This window comes from Dendropsophus ebraccatus, chromosome 10 (genome assembly GCF_027789765.1).
Source record: "Dendropsophus ebraccatus isolate aDenEbr1 chromosome 10, aDenEbr1.pat, whole genome shotgun sequence".
Classification (NCBI taxonomy): domain Eukaryota; kingdom Metazoa; phylum Chordata; class Amphibia; order Anura; family Hylidae; genus Dendropsophus; species Dendropsophus ebraccatus.
Window position 1 is genome coordinate 90,070,804 of NC_091463.1, and position 8,482 is coordinate 90,079,285.

General features: G+C 39.9%; 1 long non-coding RNA gene across 1 annotated transcript; it reads left to right on the top strand.

The window, feature by feature from the left end:
- Window positions 1-1,542: 1,542 nt before the first annotated feature.
- On the top strand, window positions 1,543-5,692 carry LOC138766322 (uncharacterized). The gene is made up of 4 exons (XR_011358716.1): window positions 1,543-1,617; window positions 3,820-3,899; window positions 5,089-5,150; window positions 5,547-5,692. It is a non-coding gene; the product is annotated as an uncharacterized lncRNA (long non-coding RNA).
- Window positions 5,693-8,482: the final 2,790 nt, after the last annotated feature.

The window sequence follows — 8,482 nt, forward strand, 5'->3', positions numbered from 1 at the left end:
CGGCATGATCTTTTCAGAGACCGGCCCTTCTGTGACTCGGTCTCTTACTGTGTGTGAACATAGCCTTAAACATTTTAGTCTTCATCTTTAATATATAGTATTAAAGTATTATAGCATTCCTTTACAGATTAGGAATACAGTAATATTATCACATATTTATTCTAATTCATATTTATATTTATTCTGGTTTGTCTTTTGTTTTCATTTTCTAGCTACAACTACAGGTATGTATACACATGAAGAGAGAAGATATTACTATTATTATTATTATTATTATTATTATTATTACTATTATTACAGGTTTTACCAATAACTCTACTGTCATTATTACCATCACTACTACTACCACTGTTACTATTGCTACAACTATTACCATCACTACTACTACTACTAATAATAATAATAATAATAATATTAATAATAATAATAATAATAATAATAATAATAATAATAATAATACCATCACTACCACTGCTACTATTACTACAACTATTACCATCACATAGTAGTCATACCCTCCTTTGTGTCCCTATATAGTTAAGGGCATCCCCTGTGTAGCAGCCCCATGTAGAAAAGATCTCTCTACTGTGCAGCATTTCCATATAGTAAAGGTCCCCCTACCATGCAGCATCCCTATACAGTAAAGGTCCCCTACTGTGCAGCATCCCCATATAGTAAAGACCCTTCTCCATGTAGCAGCCCCATATAGTATAAAACCCCATGTAGCATCCCTATATAGTAATGGCCCCCACTGTGTAGCATCCTCAAATAGTAAAGGCCCCCTGCTGTGCACCAGCCCCCATTTGAAAAACAAAGCAAAAGAGCATACTCACCTCCCCTATCGCTCCCAGCATAGTCTGGATCTCCAGTCCCCAGCAGCTTCCGGTGCTGAGAGCCTGATACACAGCTGCCTGCAGCGGAAGTTCCCTGTTCCAGCTGGCGGCACTTTCTCCCCTGCCTGTCTCCTCCTCAGTGTGCGTCCAGGCTGGGCCAGATGATATCATCACCTGTGCGTGGCACGTCTGTTACTAATCACACATATTTTAAAGGGGCACCTAGCGGCCATGGCCCTTAAGTGTACTGGGGGGCCCCTGAGCGATATTAATCCTCGTCCGGCACTGAGAAAAGAGAAGCACATCAAGTCTGTTCAGTGCCAAGGCGGCATATTTATATATGGAGCAATATACATGGGGACCATTCCAGTATACCCGAACCCCAAATTACCCCAAAATCATGAATGTCCTGCTGGATTTAGGATGGTTGGGAGCTATGCTACTACCATCACTACTACTGCTACCATAACTACTACCACTACTACTATTACCATTAATATTACATCAGCTCCTACTACTCCGCACATCTCCTGCCTTGTCCATCATATTTCATACTGTACTACTACTATCACTACTCCTACTATAACTCCTATAATATATACCTCCTATACCTAAGTGTTAGTCATGTCAGTCTTCTCACCAAATTCTCTCTCACTACACTAATATAAAACTATCTTTCATCTCTTTCTTCACCTCCTACTTTTTACTTAGTTGTAATATGACTGGATCTCTATCACTTCTAATGGATGTATTTTGTCTATTTTAGCGGCATCATCATCAACACGTATGTATACTTTTTGTCATAGAAATCAGTAAAAAAAAAAAAAGTACATTGTTAATGAAGGGATCTTCCATTTTGTAAGACATTGCCTCCTTATTAGTGCTAGCTGGAAGCAGGGGGGGATTACCGTTACCACAGACCCCGGGCTGTTCACAAAGCCTATTTGCCATGTACTGTAAAGTTTTATCAGGAATGGTTATCAGGCAGCTCTGTGCTCACTTTTCATTTTCTAAATTGTTTCCATTTTGAATATGATGCCTAAATACCTTACAGAGGCGCCATTGTCTCCGCCCCTGCTGTTTGTACCTGTGTACTAGGAGGCGGAGCTTCCTGATCCATCTCCAGCTTGAGCTCCAGTGTAATGTTATTCTATGGAGTAGACTGGAGACTGGTGTCATCAAGGGGTTAAAGTATAAAATAATGTATAACTCCCTCCCTTCCAATGAAATTCACAACATTATTTCAGACCTAAACCAGACACCTCAATACAGACACTGGACCCCAAAATTAATGCAGACCCCAACCTACCATAAAATACCCCCCTTCCTCACACACACACACACACACACACACACACTGCTCCCCTTGACCCCATCCCAGACTGATCACCCTGTACCCCCCTTCCCCTACCCTAGTTTGGTCACCCTGTGTTCCCCTGACTCTACCCTAGATTGGTCAGGCTGTATCTTCCTTTCCCCGCCCTAAAAGGATCACCGTGTTTACTCCTGTCCTCATCCCAGTCTGGTCACCCTGTCCCCACCTTAGTCTCGTCACCCTGTATCCTCTAGCCCCCACTCTAACTGCCCACCCTGTATGCTCCTTTCCCCACCCTAGAAGGATCACCCTGTATCCTCCTAACCCCACCACAGACTAGTCAGCCTGAACCTCCTCCCCCACCCTAGACTGGTCACCCTGTGTTCCCCAGACCCCACCCTAGATTGTTCACTTTGCATCTTCTTTTCCCCACCCTAGAAGGATCACCCTGTGTCCCCAGACTGTTATCCCTGTATCCACCTGGGGACCTAAATGTAGGGTGTGTAATATACTGGGGATCTGATAGTGGGGTGTGTAATATACTAGGGATCTGATAGTGGGGTGTGTAATATACTGGGGATCTGATACTGGGGTGTGTAATATACTGGGGATCTGATAGTGGGGTGTGTAATATACTGGGGATCTGATAGTGGGGTGTGTAATATACTGGGGATCTGATAGTGGAGTGTGTAATATACCCGGGCCCTGATAGTGGGGTTTGTAATATACTGGGACCTGATAGTGGGGTGTGTAATATACTAGGGATCTGATAGTGGGGTGTGTAATATACTGGGAATCTGATACTGGGGTGTGTAATATACTAGGGATCTGATAGTGGGGTGTGTAATATACTAGGGATCTGATAGTGGGGTGTGTAATATACTGGGGATCTGATACTGGGGTGTGTAATATACTGGGGATCTGATAGTGGGGTGTGTAATATACTGGGGATCTGATAGTGGGGTGTGTAATATACTGGGGATCTGATAGTGGAGTGTGTAATATACCCGGGCCCTGATAGTGGGGTTTGTAATATACTGGGACCTGATAGTGGGGTGTGTAATATACTGGGGATCTGATAGTGGGGAGTGTAATATACTGGGGATCTGATAGTGGCGTGTGTAATATACTGGGGCCCTGATAGTGGGGTTTGTAATATACTGGGACCTGATAGTGGGGTGTGTAATATACTGGGGATCTGATAGTAGGGTGTGTAATATATTGGGGATCTGATAAAGGGGTGTGTAATATACTGGGGATCTGATAGTGGGGTGTGTAATGGGGTATGTGGTACTCATTTAGTGTTGTTCTGACTCTAAAATTGTAACTGGAAAATTTTAGGGGGGGGGACACTAACGCCAAAGTTATCCAAAACTGTGCTACTCTTTTCCTTAGTCTATGTGTGGTACTGCAGCTCATTTCCATTGAAGAGAATGGAGGTGAGTTGTAATACCACAAGTAACCTGAGGACAGTTGTGGCACTGTTTTGTAGGAAAGCAGCCATATAATTTAAATCCTGGATAACCCGTTTAAACTCTCCTTTGTTTGCTTCCACTCATATAAAGGTGTATATAATATCAATAAAAGTCCAGTCCAGGTGTAGTACTGGATAATGACTCAAACAGGACTATAAAAATTAGAAAATGTAACCTGTTTTTATATTGTCCACAGAAACAATGACTTCAGCTGAGGTCGCCATCCTGGTGATGGTCATTCTGATTCTGCTTTTCGTACTTCTTATCATGCTTGCGGTAAGACGTTTTCTCTGTAACTGTGCAGGAACCTCCTCAGTCACCAGAAATACTATCTAGTAAGGGTCAATTTACACAGAAAGATTATCTGCCAAAGATTTGAAGCCAAAGCCAGGAGGAGAAATCTCAGGCTTTCCTTTATGACCTGATCTCTGTTTATAGTCTGTTTCTGGCTTTGGCTTCAAATTTTTGGCAGATAATCTGTCAGATAAAAGGGGAGAGACAATATAAAGATAGATAGATAGATAGATAGATAGATAGATAGATAGATAGATGATAGATAGATAGATAGATAGATAGATAGATAGATAGGAGATAGATAGATAATAGATAGATAGAAGATAGATAGATAGATAGATAGATAGATAGATAGATAGATAGATAGATAGATAGATAGATAGGAGATAGATAGATAGGAGATAGATAGATAGGAGATAGATGATAGATAATAGATAGATAGAAGATAGATAGATAGATAGATAGATAGATAGATAGATAGATAGGAGATAGATAGATAGATAGATAGATAGATAGATAGATAGGAGATAGATAGATAGATAGATAGATAGATAGATAGATAGATAGAAGATAGATAGATAGATAGATAGGAGATAGATAGATAAGAGATAGATAGATAGATAGATAGATAGATAGATAGATAGGAGATAGATAGAGAGATAGATAGATAGATAGATAGGAGACAGATACAGATAGATAGATAGATAGATAGATAGATAGATAGATAGATAGATAGATAGATAGGAGATAGATAGATAATAGATAGATAGATAGATAGATAGATAGATAATAGATAGATTGATAGATAGATAGATAGATAAATAGATAAAAGATAGATAGATAGATAGATAGATAGATAGATAGAAGATAGATAGATAGATAGATAGATAGATAGATAGATAGATAGATAGATAGATAATAGATAGATAGATAGGAGATAGATAAGAAATAGATAGATAGATAGATAGATAGATAGATAGATAGATAGATAGGAGATAGATAGATAGATAGATAGATAGATAGATAGATAGATAGGAGATAGATAGATAGATAGATAGATAGATAGATAGATAGATAGGAGATAGATAGATAGATAGATAGATAGATAGAAGATTCCATGATTCCATTGACCCCCTGTTCCTGTATAATTCTCTGCTTTCTCTCCTCACAGATAATAGTCTATTCCTGTAAGTGCGGCTCCAGCAAGTCTTGACCACTTTTCTCCCTATACAGGTGGGTGGTCTCCCTCAGCCTATATATTATATAATTACACTGAGGAGTTTGTATATTTTCTTCTTTTATGGTGCGTTCACACCTACAGGATCTGCAGCTGATTTTCTGCAGCAGATTTCAGTTAAATAACTGAACACATCATCAAATCTGATGCTGTGTGCAGTTATTTAACTGAAATCTGCTGCAGAAAATCAGCTGCAGATCCTGTAGGTGTGAACGCACCATTAAGGTATTTTATCAAATAATGACCCCTACCTAAAACAGGTGACCTCACAATGACATCACTGACATCACAGACCTGTGTCATTCACATGGGATCATTGAAGCCGTATCCTATATGTACAGCCCAAAATGCATCTGCATCTTCTAATTGTTATATGTCATTGTCTCTTACAGACGAGTCTTCTCCGCACCAAAGACGTGTACACAGAACCTCTCACACTGGATGAAACAACATTCTAAGATATATCAATGTGATAAAGAAGCAAAGTATAAATGTAGAAGTTTATAAAATTATCAATAAATTCTGAAAATTTTCTTTACTCTGACTTTTCATGGAAAAACAGTAAAAAAAAAGGTACCAATAGACTTAAAACGCAAATTTCTTTAGATTTAGAGGACTGAGCTTTGACGGTTACTTTGTATGGATGGATATTAGGACCTCTAAAAAAAAAAACTACAAAAAATATTTGTAGAGATTTATTGTGAACATAAGAAGGAAGTCACTTCTCTTGGAATTTTTGGAGAAATTCTATTCTGCCAATTTTTGACATTCCGTAAATTCTTTGAAAAATTCTATTTCACTATCCTTAACTTCCTAATCTTTAACTTTTAAACCAGGAAGTATTAATGTACTGCTTTCAAGATGGCGGCCATGTTCCAAACATTGCCTTAGCGATAGACCCCGCCACCCCCACCCCCACCCCAATTCCTTGCCGGGGTATTCAAATATGTCATCATTTTCTAATAAAAGGGTGTCCTGAGACTTTGGACTCCCCCGCTATATCCCTAACACACAGTGTACATTTCCAGCAAGGCTCCTAGTCACAGTCTATACATCTAAGACCAATGTGGTCAGAAAATGTATTGTGGTCATTACAGTCAATGGCCCCCCTGCCGGTATGATGAATTATACAAGGAACATGGAGGTCTGAATAGAGCCTAAGAGCCAAAGGAAACAAAGTGTACTGAGCAGTATTGGTGATGGAGGCCTGTAGTCTGGGAAAGGAGACCAGGAGATCAACTTCAACGTCATCAGAAAATTATATATATATATATATATATATATATATATATATATATATATATATATTCTCTCCAGTCTGACACAGTGCTCTCTGCTGCCACCTCTGTTCATGTCAGGGACTGTCCAAAGCAGGAAACGCTTTCTATGGGGATTTGCTGCTGCTCTGGACAGTTCCTGAAATGGACAGAGGGGGCAGCAGAGAGCACTGTGTTGGAGTCCTGCTCCACACTGACGAGAGGTAAATACCCCAAAACAGTTGTCTGTGGATGGATGCCTGCCTTGGTAACCTTGTCAAGTTGCAATACTCACCACAGAGTTAGACTTTGACACAATACTCACACTGTTTTAATACACTAATCTGTGTAACTTTCTGACATTAGTTGATTTGACAACAAAACAAAAAAAAAATGCCCAAGTTCCCCTTTAAGAGAGTTTAGGAGAAGAAAAACACAAAACCTAGGTCCCTCATCACACCTGTAGGTTCTGGTGTAATGTGAATATTTTTGACTTTCAAAAAAATTTGAACTAGATGCTCTCAGATGATATGCTAAAAATATAATAATTTATTGATCAGTAATGGAGGATACAATGATAGATGTCTCGTCAGGAGGAGGAGCTATCATGGTGGTCAGGCTGGGTCTAGGAGGAGCTATCATGGTGGTCAGGCTGGGTCTAGGAGGACCTATCATGGTGGTCAGGCTGGGTCTAGGAGGACATCATGGCTGCTAGTTCCCAAAGTTGCGAATATCTTGTCCAAAATACTGGTAAATCAGCGGCTGGAAGAATAAAGGAATATAACCATGAGCAATGGTTCAATGTCTGACCTCATCAGGGGTATAAGGTGGTTGCTTCTTCTATTCATCACTGTATCAGACTCAGTTATAAGAAGGGGAGGAGCTCCACAAGTTATATATTTGGTTTATATAAAATAAAAAATAAAAATGCAAATCACAATATCAGTTACTAGAAAATGTACCCGGCGCTGCCCGGGTATAAAGTGTCATTGTGTTAATTAGATTTGTTCCAAGGTCGCCCAGGAGGCAAATCTATGCCCTTATTTTTTTTGTTTAAGGGAAAATCGCCAGGAGCCCTATATACCCCTTTATACACTATATACCCAGACAGTTCTGCCCTGTTTATGTAAATTGTAGCTTATGCACATTAGAAATAAACTTAAAACTTTAAACATCCTAAATACCTAATAGCCAAACTGAGATGTCATGTGATCAGACTGTATACAGAGCCTGGTTATATACAACATTGGCAGTTTTATATACAGAGCCTGGTTATATACAGCATTGTCAGAGTAATATACAGCCTGGTTATGTACAACATTGGTAGTGTTATGCTGAGCCTGGTTATAAGCAACAGTGACAGTTAGAGGTCCTTTATACCTGTAGTATATAGTTGGTGGAGGTCCTGTATACCTGTAGTGTATAGTTTGGGGGTCCTGTATACCTGTAGTATATAGTTGGTGGAGGTCCTATATACCTGTAGTGTATAGTTTGGAGATCCTGTATACCTGTAGTATAGAGTTGGTGGAGGTCCTGTATGCCTTTAGTGTACAGTTCTGGGGTCCTGTATAACTTTAGTGTATAGTTTGGGGGTCCTGTATACCTGTAGTGTATAGTTTGGAGGTCCTGTATACCTGTAGTGTATAGTTTGGGGGTCCTGTATACCTGTAGTATATAGTTGGTGGAGGTCCTGTATACCTGTAGTGTAAAGTTTGGAGGTTCTGTATACCTTTAGTATAGAGTTGGTGGACGTCCTGTATACCTGTAGTGTATAGTTTGGGGGTCCTGTATACCTGTAGTATAGAGTTGGTGGAGGTCCTGTATACCTGTAGTGTACAGTTCTGGGGTCCTGTATACCTGAAGTGTACAGTTCTGGGGTCCTGTATACCTGTAGTGTATAGTTTGGGGGTCATGTATACCTGTAGTGTATAGTTTGGGGGTCCTGTATACCTGTAGTGTAGTTTGGGCCCCCCCCCCCCCCACACACAGGATCATAAGTAAGGAGAAGCAGAAAACCTGCAGCTTATAATAAGCAGCACATACACAATCCTGCATCATCATAATCTGACCCT